This window comes from Bos mutus, chromosome 5 (genome assembly GCF_027580195.1).
Source record: "Bos mutus isolate GX-2022 chromosome 5, NWIPB_WYAK_1.1, whole genome shotgun sequence".
In the NCBI taxonomy this organism is placed as follows: Eukaryota; Metazoa; Chordata; class Mammalia; order Artiodactyla; family Bovidae; genus Bos; species Bos mutus.
In genome coordinates, this window is record NC_091621.1 from 77,652,218 (window position 1) to 77,664,057 (window position 11,840).

At 41.3% G+C, this 11,840-nt stretch overlaps 1 protein-coding gene across 6 annotated transcripts in view; it reads right to left on the reverse strand.

Annotated features, from left to right (window-relative positions):
• The window catches only part of GPR19 (G protein-coupled receptor 19), a 38,642-nt gene extending 36,676 nt beyond the window's left edge, over window positions 1-1,966 (reverse strand). For 2 of the 6 annotated variants that reach the window (XM_070371112.1, XM_070371113.1), the window contains exons 1-2: window positions 1,297-1,949; window positions 199-733 (exon numbers count right to left, since the gene is read on the reverse strand). The gene's annotated coding sequence lies outside the window, so the exon portion shown is untranslated. Of the gene's footprint in view, window positions 1-198; window positions 734-1,296 lie in introns of all 6 variants that reach the window. The other 4 variants (XR_011464277.1, XM_070371116.1, XM_070371115.1 and 1 more) reach the window with 4 other exon arrangements.
• Window positions 1,967-11,840: the final 9,874 nt, after the last annotated feature.

The window sequence follows — 11,840 nt, forward strand, 5'->3', positions numbered from 1 at the left end:
TCTCCAGGCAACAATACTGGAGGGGGTTGCCATTTCTTAGGCTATACTGTAGGCTGCCAAAATGAAGTGAATTTGCTCTAGGGAGAACTTCTTAATAGGGGACTACCAGGACTGGACCTTTCTTAATGAAGCACTTCCATTCTATTGATTGATACCTGGATCCTGAGTTTTCCTTACAGATGAAGCTATATTGCTTACCTACAAGCAATTCCTTTGCTGGTCGACTAAAATCACGTATTGCATCGTTCCTCTGCCTTGTACTCCAGACAGTCCATAAAAAATCAAAATATATTCAAAATCAAAAGTTGACTAAAGATTGCTGCCAATATCAAAATGGACTCTCATACCAAATGACTCTGGGAGGCTAAAAGCAGAAAGTATGTATTTTTGTAACAAGCTGGTGTCTTGATAGCCAGTTCCACCACTCCACTCCATGAAGTCCACACTGCATCTGCCTGAGGTGTGGCTGAAGGCACCCACAGGACGAGGACACTTCAGGTGCGGGTAGTACCTTCACTTCACTTCACTCACTTCATACTTTATCACTGGAGAAGGAAATGGCAACCCACTTCAGTGTTCTTGCCTGGAGAATCCCATGGACGGAGAAGCCTGGTAGGCTGCAGTCCATGGGGTCGCACAGAGTCGGACATGACTGAAGCGACTTAGCAGCAGCAGCAGCACCTTCAGACACTGCAGGAAGAAACTGAATGCTCGTGCAGGTGTCCCACGTATCCTGAGAGAGAAAGAGGTCAGGTTAGTCAGTTCTCCTAAGATGCTTCCAGAATTCCTGACTCCTCCACTTCCTCATCCCAACCTCAGCCCTTGCTCAGGACTCTGGCTTTTAGAATCCTCCTTGTCCCGCTCACTTAGGGACTCCCCAGTTTCTACCGTACTCAAGAGGAACTAAATATGGGGGCATTTCTGTCTTTCTGTTTACAAACACGAACATCTTCACACTGTCTGATGGGAAACGTTCTCTACTGCAGGAGTTCCCAACCTTCGGGATCTAATGCCGGATGATCTCAGGTGAAGCTGATAACATCATGATAGAAATAAAGTTCACAATAAAGGTAATGACCTTGACTCATCCTGAAACTATCCCCTGTCCCCCACCCACCGTGGAATAACTGTCTTCCACAAAACTAGTGCCTGGTGCAAAAAAAAAAAAAAAAAGTAGTGTTGGGGAATACTACTACCAAGAGCCCTGTTTTCCTAATTTCCCCTCTCCACTGGTCTGTGTAGTTACTGCTTTCTTCACCGCTTCTATTTCCCATCTTCTCCTTCCCTCAGTATTACCTTACTTCACAATCCCTCTTGGTCTCCAAGGGAAAAAAAATTTTTGTTTTCACGGTCCTTAAAAATGTATTCCTTCTGTCGCTCCCAGGGTTATCTTTCCAAATACATAAAGCCCATCACTCTGGTTTTAAAGCCTGAACGGCCCTCCCATGTCCACTCCTTTACTACTCGATTCGCTGAATTCTCAGACAATTCACGGCAGACACACAGTAAGGAAAAGAGGGACGACCGTACAAGCATGTGGAGTAGTTGCGGCAAAATCTCGAAGAATCTAGTGTTGTGTGCTTGAATCCATCGCGTCAACGTGAATTATCCTCCGACCTTTCTCGACCTCTCAAGCCTAACTAGCTTGACTGTTATTTACCAAAAAGTTTCAAAACGTTTTCGCGAAAAAAAAAAAAAAAAAAGTCAGGCGCACGCGCAGCCGCACACAGTTGTGGGGGGCGGGGGTTGCTGTTCGCGCAGGCAAATCTCGCGATGTTTGAGCCAGACAGGAGAGTAGCGTTTTTTTAATGGTGTTGTGAGGCTTTTCCCCTCTCCCCTCCACCAGGTGCAGTGATTTAATGTTGTAATCAAGTTAAAAATATCAAGACTCCACGGCGAGAACAAACGAGGCTAGAAATAGGCAACACGCCAGCGGCTGTTTTCCCTTCTAGGAAGGGCTTCTTGCGACGCCTCGAAGGCCCCACAAGTTCCTCAGAAACAAAAGTCAGAAGTATATAAAAACAGAAGCAGCCAACCACTGTATCACCTTAGAGCGGTGTGGAGATTCTTGTTTTTCCACTTTTTACTGTACGAAAAATCCCATTGGCTGCTAGCAAACCAGGTTACACGCCTGTCGCCACTGCGCCTGCGCTAGGCTTTGTTTACTACCTCGGACGGCCGCTGGGTCCCGCCTCAAGAGCTGGCGTGTAAGGGCATGTTCTTGGGTGTAGTTGTAAGCCGGGGACACGGATGGGAGGTTGATACTAGGACAGGTTAAGTGTAAGCCTGAAACCAGGGAAAATACGAGCGGTAATGAAAGCTCTTAAACGCTCAGAAACCGTTTTGTCAGATCTGTCGAACTGAAAGTAATGAAGGTGATAGCGCCACTCTTAAATAACTAAGAAGTGGTAAGCAGCAACTCTAAGCCCCAAAGCGGAGGTGGAATTTAGGAACTTGTTAAAAATATAGACTCTGAAATGGAAAAGATGCAAATAACCCTAACGCTTAAGCCCATCTTACTTAAATTTCGAGCAATACCTCCATGGTTAAGAATGTCTCTTGCAGCAGAGTCAAGAAGGCAGCCATGCAAATTTTGAAACTAAAAACTGGTGGCTCTAGAAGCAATAGCCAGAAAAAGCACCAACCAACAAGCAAATTTTTAAAAATGGCTTTAAGTTCCCTTCAAAATCAGTTTCAAATGGATTAGAAGGCTATGATACAAGATGAGAAGATCTGGTGAAACTTTGATTATATTATAGATATAACTAGATCCGTTTGAAAACAAGGCAAGTTAAATTTTTTTTTAAGTTTTTGATGGAAGAATTTCTAATGATGCATTTTAATGTGCTCTAAACTCCTTCAGTTGCTGGTAGATTCAGCTAAACCTAGATCTGCATCTTTGAGTTGTATAATAGTATCTGTATCTTTGATGTTTACAATTTGGACGTTTTATTGGACTATTTGTTAGGTTTCAAAAAATGAATTTGAAGACTTTAATTTGTAATAGAAGAAACTTTCTACAAAAGGAAGATGAGATTTTTAGGTCACATGAAATTAAGTAAGGGAAAAGTATGTACATGTGTGCAAACGGGGCCAAATTTTCAATGCTCTGGGCACTTCCACCATGGTTCTCAGAGAGCCTTAACGTTAAAAAATTAACCTCTAGATTTTTCTCTTTATGTTTGATATGATAGTAAAATGCAGTAAATGTAGCAATTTGGATACTTACTTTTAAGGCAACAATTGGTGCCAAAGTCAGAAGGAACTTAAAGTCCTGCTCCATTATCTAGGGTTGCACTCATTTGGTTGAGGTAAGGTGATAGCCAGTTTTCTAAGCAGGATTGAATTGACGTTTTTTTTCGTGAAGGAAAAGAAATGTAGATAAGCTGAATTGATTCTTTGTTCACTTATTAAGGTGATTAAGACTGACTCATAAACACTGCTTACTTTGTCAAGGCAGTCAACAACTGTAAAAGAAACTGAATGCTTTTATTGCACATGATGAGATGGTGCTAATGGAAATAGAGAATGGAAATTGGATGAAGAGTTGATACAGAGCTACCAATCCTTTGAGACTACTGGTGTATTTACATGTGATGAAAATGTTAGTGTAAGACCAGTAACTGGTCAAATAAAACTTTTATCTTTGTTCACTGAAAAAAAATCTTTTAATGAGTAAAAGAAACTCACCAGGAATTGGTTACCCATTCAGTCTGTCATGCAACTCAGGAAGTAGACTTCCAGAATTTCCACGATCAGTAGCTAAAAACGTTATCCATGGAAAAAAATAGCTATCCATATTATTTATTTAGCAGCATTCTGAGCATGCTCTCCTGTAATTACCTTGACATTGTAAGGCAGTGAAAAAACTGCTGCCTTTTGTAGTCACATGTTTATGTAAACGTGGGTTCTTGAATTATTGTGACCCCAACATAAGGAACTGCTGAACAAGGAATCTTCTATGCATTCCCAATTACCCCAAATTTGTTGAATCAATACAATATAATCTTACTTATTGCTTCCCTTGTGGCTCAGCTGGTAAGGAATCTGCCTGCAATGCAGGAGACCTGGGTTTGATTCCTGGGTTGGGAAGATGCCCTGGAGAAGGGAACAGCTACCCACTCCAGTATTCTGGCCTGGAGAATTCCATGAACTATAGAGTCCACGGGGCCGCAAAGAGTCGGACATGACTGAGTGACTTTCACTTTCAATCTTATTAACTGAGTGATAGGACTTTTTTCATGACATAATTTTAAAGATTTTAGAAGTATTAAACGTTACAGCCAAATTGCAGTGTTTGTGCACTGCAGTTCCCTTTATTGGTGAACAAGGGACTGCCAGAGAACTGTGCTGCTGCTTCTAGCCCTGCACTGTTTCAAGTGTTGGGAGTAATTCTAGTACACTTGTCACACCTGAAGAAAGAATATTGCAGTCAGATGGAAGGGAATCATTAGCAAGGGCGGGGTGGCGGGGGCATATGGGAGAAAAAAGGGTGAACTTTGGTTGTGAATATTTAGCAGTGCCCATTAAGGACATCTCTGCTACAATACTCTCGCGACAGCTAGAGAACTCCACCCTAGGCTCTCTGCCATCCTCATCTTTGCCCGGCTGGCTTCTTTATTTGCATTTACATCTCCTTTCTGTTCTGCTATCCTCAACTCAGTAGTCTTCTGTCACAGTCTCTGGAGAAGGCAACGGCACCCCACTCCAGTACTCTTGCCTGGAAAATCCCATGGACGGAGGAGCCTGGTAGGCTGCAGGCCATGGGGTCGCTAAGAGTCGGACACGACTGAGCGACTTCATTTTCACTTTTTCACTTTCATGCAATGGAGAAGGAAATGGCAATCCACTCCAGTGTTCTTGCCTGGAGAATCCCAGGGACGGGGGAGCCTGGTGGGCTGCCGTCTATGGGGTCGCACAGAGTCGGACACAACTGAAGTGACTTAGCAGCAGCAGCAGCAGCAGTCACAGTCTCAGGATGGCTGCCATAGCACCAAACATCATGTTCTCATATGAAATGTTCAAAGAGAAAGGAAGGGATAGAGGGAGGGAAAAAAAAGAGGAAAATGCTTTCTCTTTGTGTCCTCCCTTATCAGGGTGAAAAATCTTTCCCATATGACTTAACGGACTTCCCCTCACATCTCATTGCTCAGAACTATGTCATATGATTACCTCTAGCTGGGAGGAAGGGTAGGAAAGTATGTATATACAGTAAAAAAAAAGTATTTTTTTTAAACAGCACACTAGAAATAACAGGACTTAGAGAAAATAGAAGCTTGGAACAGACCACTCAAAACCTATGCAGTTTTGTTACCTGAGGACCATAAAAGTTACTAGGCTAATGAAAAATATCAGCACAATTAAATCTCCTCTGGTGTTCTCAACATCACAGTAATCTTTTAGAGCTATATTGTCTGTTTTGTCTATGTGAGGCTCTTGAGCATTTTTAAGTTTTTTTTTTAATGTGCACCATTTTTTAAGCTTTTAGTGAATTTGTTATAATATTGCTTCTGTTGTTTATGTTTTGGTTTTTTGGTTTCAAGGCATGTGGGATCTTACCTCTCCAACCAGGGATCAAACCTGCACCTGCTGTACTGGAAAGTGAAGTCTTAACCACTGGACCGCCAGGGAAGTTCTACTCTTGAGCATTTAAATATACCAATCCAAATTGAGATGTGATGTAAGTGTAAGATATACACCACATTTCAAAAACTTCAGTTCAGTTCAGTTGCTGTGAACGACTCTTCAGCTGTGACTGAAGAGCTCTTTAGTTAGCCATGTCCGACTCTCTGTGACCGCATGAACTGGAGCGCGCCAGGCCCCCCTGTCCATCACCAACTCCTCGAGTTCACTCAAACTCACATCCATCGAGTCGGTGATGCCATCTAGCCATCTCATCCTCTGTCGTCCCCTTCTCCTCCTGCCCCCAATCCCTCCCAGCATCAGTCTTTTCCAATGAGCCAACCCTTTGCATGAGGTGGCCAAAATATTGGAGTTTCAGCTTCAGCATCAGTCCTTCCAAAGAACACCCAGAACTGATCTCCTTTAGAATGGACTGGTTGGATCTCCTTGCAGTCCAAGGGACTCGCAAGAGGCTTCTCCAACACCACAGTTCAAAAGCATCAATTCTTTGGCACTCAGCTTTCTTTACAGTCCAACTCTCACATCCATACATGACCACTGGAAAAACCATAGCCTTGACTAGATGGACCTTTGTTGGCAAAGTAATGTCTCTGCTTTTCAATATGCTATCTAGGTTGGTCATAACTTTCCTTCCAAGGAGTAAGCGTCTTTTAATTTCATGCCTGCAGTCACCATCTGCAGTGATTTTGGAGCCCCAAAAATAAAGTCTGACACTGTTTCCACTGTTTCCCCATCTATTTCCCATGAAGTGATGGGACCAGATGCCATGATCTTCGTTTTCTGAATGTTGAGCTTTAAGCCAACTTTTTCACTCTCCTCTTTCACTTTCATCAAGAGGCTTTTTAGTTCCTCTTCACTTTCTGCCATAAGGGTGGTGTCATCTGCATATCTGAGGTTATTGATATTTCTCCCGGCAATCTTGATTCCAGCTTGTGCTTCTTCCAGTCCAGCATTCCTCATGATGTACTCTGCATATAAGTTAAATAAGCAGGGTGACAATATACAGCTTTGACATACTCCTTTTACTATTTGGTACCAGTCTGTTGTTCCATGTCCAGTTCTAACTGTTGCTTCCTGACCTGCATACAGATTTCTCAAGAGGCAGGTCAGATGGTCTGGTATTCCCATCTCTCTCAGAATTTTCCACAGTTTCTTGTGATCCACACAGTCAAAGGCTTTGGCATAGTCAATAAAGCAGAAGTAGATGTTTTTCTGGAACTCTCTTCCCTTTTTGATGATCCAGCGGATGTTGGCAATTTGATCTCTGGTTCCTCTGCCTTTTCTAAAACCAGCTTGAACATCTGGAAGTTCACGGTTCACATATTGCTGACGCCTGGCTTGGAGAATTTTGAGCATTACTTTACTAGCGTGTGAGATGAGTGCAATTGTGCAGTAGTTTGAGCATTCTTTGGCATTGCCTTTCTTTGGGATTGGAATGAAAACTGACCTTTTCCAGTCCTGTAGCCACTGCTGAGTTTTCCAAATTTGCTATGAAAAAATAATGTTGAATATCTCATTAATAATTTTTATATTGATTATATGTTGAAATAGTTCACCTGTTTCTTTTTACTTTACTTTTTGAAAATATAGCTACTTGAAAGTTTAAAATTGTACATGTTTCTCATATTTCTGCCAGACAGTGCTGCTTTAGAACCTTTAACCCTGGGACATGTGCTTTCTCCTTGGACATGTAGGTCATTGAGGACATTTGATTCCAATTGAAAGCAGTTTCATCGAAATTAAAAGTCTGCTCCAGTGTCTCATGCTCTTGGATTGAAAGAATTAATATTGTTAAGAATGGCCGTACTAGCCAAAGCAATCTGCAGATTTAATGTGATTCCCTATCAAGTTATCCATGACATTTTTCACAGAACTAGAACAAATAATTTCAAAATTTACATGAAACCATAAAAGACCCAGACTTGCCAAAGCAATCCTGAGGGAAAAGAAAGCCATATGTTTATATCTGAAGTCAAGGTGAATATGTCATGGAGGCAGTGTATATGTCTATGTGTGTTTAGAGGGATGGGGGTGTGTCTTTCTGAAGAGTAGTTTAGTGGAAAAGGATCAGACTTGGATTATTTTTCACCAATTGCATGTGACCAGAGACAAATTACGTTTTATCTTTTTAAAAATATGTATTTATTTACTTATTTGGCTGGGCCAGGTCTTAAATGCTGCACGTGGTATCTTTGGTCTTTGTTGCTGCACACCAGATCTTCAGTTGCAACATGCAAACTCTCAGTTGTAGTATGTGGGATCTAGTTCCCAGACTAGGGATTAAACCCCGGGCCCCCTGCATTGGGAGCGCAGAGTTTTAGCCACTGGACCACCAGGGAAGTCCCCACCTTTTTCCTTCATTTCTACTTACTCACTTGTTAAGGATTATAATACTTACTTTGACCACGCAGTTATTAAAAACACTCTGCTGTGATAAACTACATTAACGTTAAATTCAAACTATGTGAGTAATGTATGAAAATGATCTGAAAACGTTCAATAGGTAGAGTCTATGCAGATTTACAGTTCAGTTAAATTTGGTGGGGTTTAAAACTTTTCTGTCTGCATTTAGAAACGTAGGCTGTAAGTATGGTTATGGTCTGGAATATTTGCCAGATTGGGGCCGAGAGTTCTGGCCTTGTGCTGCCCTCCTGTGCTGTTTAAACAGCTCAGCAGGTCAGTTACATTCCTGCTTCATGAATGCTCTGCGGGGGAATTCTTATTACTTACCCTCTTCTGTCCTCATGTGGCAACAGAGGGCCTAACTATTCTGGATGTTTCTGTTTCTTTGGTGAAGGAAGCCAGATGGAAAACCACTCTGAAACATTTAGGTCAGAAAATCAAATCCCAAGTTAAGGAAAAAGGCAACAAATTGCAAATTGCATTAGATACTAGAGATGTAATTGGTTCACTGATACAGGAAGATCTTAAGCAGATTACTGAGGTTCGGAGAAAAATACCATTATGACAACGTCAGAAAAGGCTTTTTGTCAAGAACAGAAACACAACTCAATGTCCTTTTATTATGCTAAGAATTTACAATAAAGCGATGGTTTTCTAAGCAGAACATTAGCCGGGTGAAATATGAGATTCGCAAGCACAGCTCATTCAGTGCTAATTCTCTTAGCACAGCCTCCAAAAGCGATTCCTTTCCAAGAGGTTTAAGGTAATTTATCAACATGACAATTCTCTGGAAAGTTAAGAAAACACACTGAAGGAATGATAGAATGTGAAACCATACAGAGAAACAAGCAGAGGTGGTCAGTGGGTGGCACCTTCTTTACATGCTTAGCTCCCTATCTGCCGGTGCCCAGGCCCCATCCCAGGCCTGCTGCCACACTGGCCTCCTGCTATTAGAACCTAGCCACTCTCTGTTTAGATGAGGTATATGCGTGCATATTTTGTTCATGTGGGTATACAGCACGCAGGGACATTACACGACTTACCTTTTAGTCCACTCCTGCCAGGCTTTCATATCCTCCACTTGGCCAGAACTATTCTTATCAAGATCACCAATGACCTTCATGACCAAATCCAATGGTCAGTTTTCAGTCCTCATCTTACTTGACTTACCAGCAACATTTGAACCATTTGATCTCTCTCGTCCTTGAAACATTTTGTTTTACTTGGCTTCTGAGTCACCTCTCTCTTGGCTCTCCTCCACTCCATCAGTGGCTCCTTTATATTCTCTTCTGTTTAGAGACTTCCCATCATTTTGATTTCTAAAGGTTGTAATGCTCAGGCCTCTTCTCTATCTAAACTCACTCCCTTCATGATCTTATCTAGTCCCAAGGCTTTAATATAATCTAAATGCTGAAAATTTCCAAATTTGTTTCTCCAACACAAACCTCTCTCGCCTGACTTCCAGACTCATATATACAACTGCTTACTCAATGTTTCCACTTGGATGCCCATGTCTGTCTCACACTTAGCACACTCGAAGCAAAATTTGTTCCTCCCTCAGTCAACCCCACTTCAGTATATGGCCAAACCTTCTTCAGTTGCTTAGGCCAAAAAGCCTTGGGGTCATTACGGACCCTTCTTTCCCATACACACTACATTTTCAATCATTTGGCAAAGTTTGCTGGCTATATCTTTAAAAACATATCTGTCCATTGACAGATGAATGGATAAAGAAGTTGTGATTCATACACACAATGGAATATTACTCAGCTATAAAAAGGAACATATTTGAATCAGTTCCAAAGAGGTAGATGAACCTAGACCCTATTATACAGAGTGAAGTAAGTCAGAAAGAGAAACACAAATATCATATATTAACGCATATATATAGAATCTAAAAAGATGGTACTGACCATCCTATTTGCAGGGCAGCAAAGGAGACAAAGACATAAAGGACAGACTTTTGGACATAGTGGTGGAAGGAGCGGGGGAGTGATTTGAGAGAATAGCATGGAAACATATACATCACCATATGTTAAATAGCCAGTAGGAATTTGCTGTATGACGAAGGAAACCCAAAGCCAGTGCTCTGTCACAAACTAGAGGGGTGAGATAGGAAGGGAGGAGGGTGGGTGGCTCAAGGTGGGTGGGGGTGGGGTGAGGATCTATGTATACCTATGGCAGATTCATGTTGATATATGGCAGAAACAATATTTTACAATATTGTAAAATAATTATCCTCCAACTAAAAATAAGATAAAAATTTTAAAACCCAAATATCATAACTCTACACTTTTTTCCACATACATTGCTACCACCCTGGTCTGAATCAGCACGACCTCTTTGGATTACTGCAATGGTCTCCCTACTTCTCTCAGGCTTCTTTGAAGAACTTTCCACACAGCAAAGTGATCAAAATTAGCCAAAGTCAAATCAAAACTCCCCACTCAAAGATGGCTTACCTCAATTGGAATAATATTGAAAGTCTTTATCATATCTTGTAAAGTATACATGATCCAGGGCTCTAGTTTCTTTCTGATTTCATCTCCTACCTCCCAGCCCCTACATACTCTAACCTGCAAGTCCCTTTATCGTTCTTTAGCATCCCAGGCATATTCCTCGGGGCTCTTGGATTTGCTATTTCGTCTGCCTGGAACACAGAAAATTATGTAGTCCATGCCCTCATTTCATTGAGGTCTCTGTTCAAATGTCATTTAATCAGAGAGTCCTTCCTAATATAGCACCTGTCTCCATTACTCTCTGCACCCTCAATGACACCAGTTGAGCACCTTTAATGGCATGACACCCTATGCTTACTTATTTGTGTATCGTCTGCCTTCCACACTTGAGTATTAACTCCATTCCATTAAGCAGGACTTTGGCTGTCTTTGTTTTCTGCTATGTCCCCAGAGGGTCTGGCATCTGGTAAGAGCTCATTAAAAATTTAATGAATGAAGGAATGAACAAATATTCATGTGAACAGTTATTCAGAGAGTGGTCAGGAACAGAAAATGAGCACTTTCCAGTATTTTTTTAGCTGTAAGTTTGTGCAAACTGAAGACTGAGATGGTCATTGAGAGAGGTTTTCTCCTTCATATCTTCTCAATGAATGTAGTAGAAAATGGTGAGTTGGTGGTGAATATGTTTTTTGTTCCAAATTCCATATTCTACTCATGAAAGTTGTCCATTTATGTTTCAATCATGGAAATTAAGGTCGTGAAACCAGAGTTTGCTATTTCCCCTTCTTATGAAATCAGCAATACTGAATTTTCTTACTATATTTTGCTTAAAAATGAGAATTTTTTCTCTAATTAAAAATACCTCATGAATTTTTTTTTTCTCTAAAGTCTGACCTAGCTCAGTTTTAAACCTTTTTTGAGTCGTTTCTTTCAAAGATGCTATTTTTCTTTTTAGAAATTCGAATCTCCTTTTCTCCAGAACCTTCTATTGATGAACAGTAGGTAGACTAAGCCAATGAAACTTCAGTGATAAAATTTACAAACTCACTAAGTCATTGCATCATCTACAAGGGTCAGCACAGTGGACTCTGGACTCAGCTTCCGAAGGGCAGGCACACTGGTCCTAGCGCCTTGCCTGCACCTTTCTGTGGCTTCGGAACACTCAGTCTTCTTAATCTCGGGGCCTCATCTGCAAGAGAGGATAATGGCATTTGTCTTGCCATGGTGGTCTTATGAGGGTCAAATGTGATGAAATCAAAGAAGCTGCTTTCAAATATGTAAAGTATTAATCAGGGATGTCTTCCGTTCTACTAATAGAAACCAGTAACAAACTAG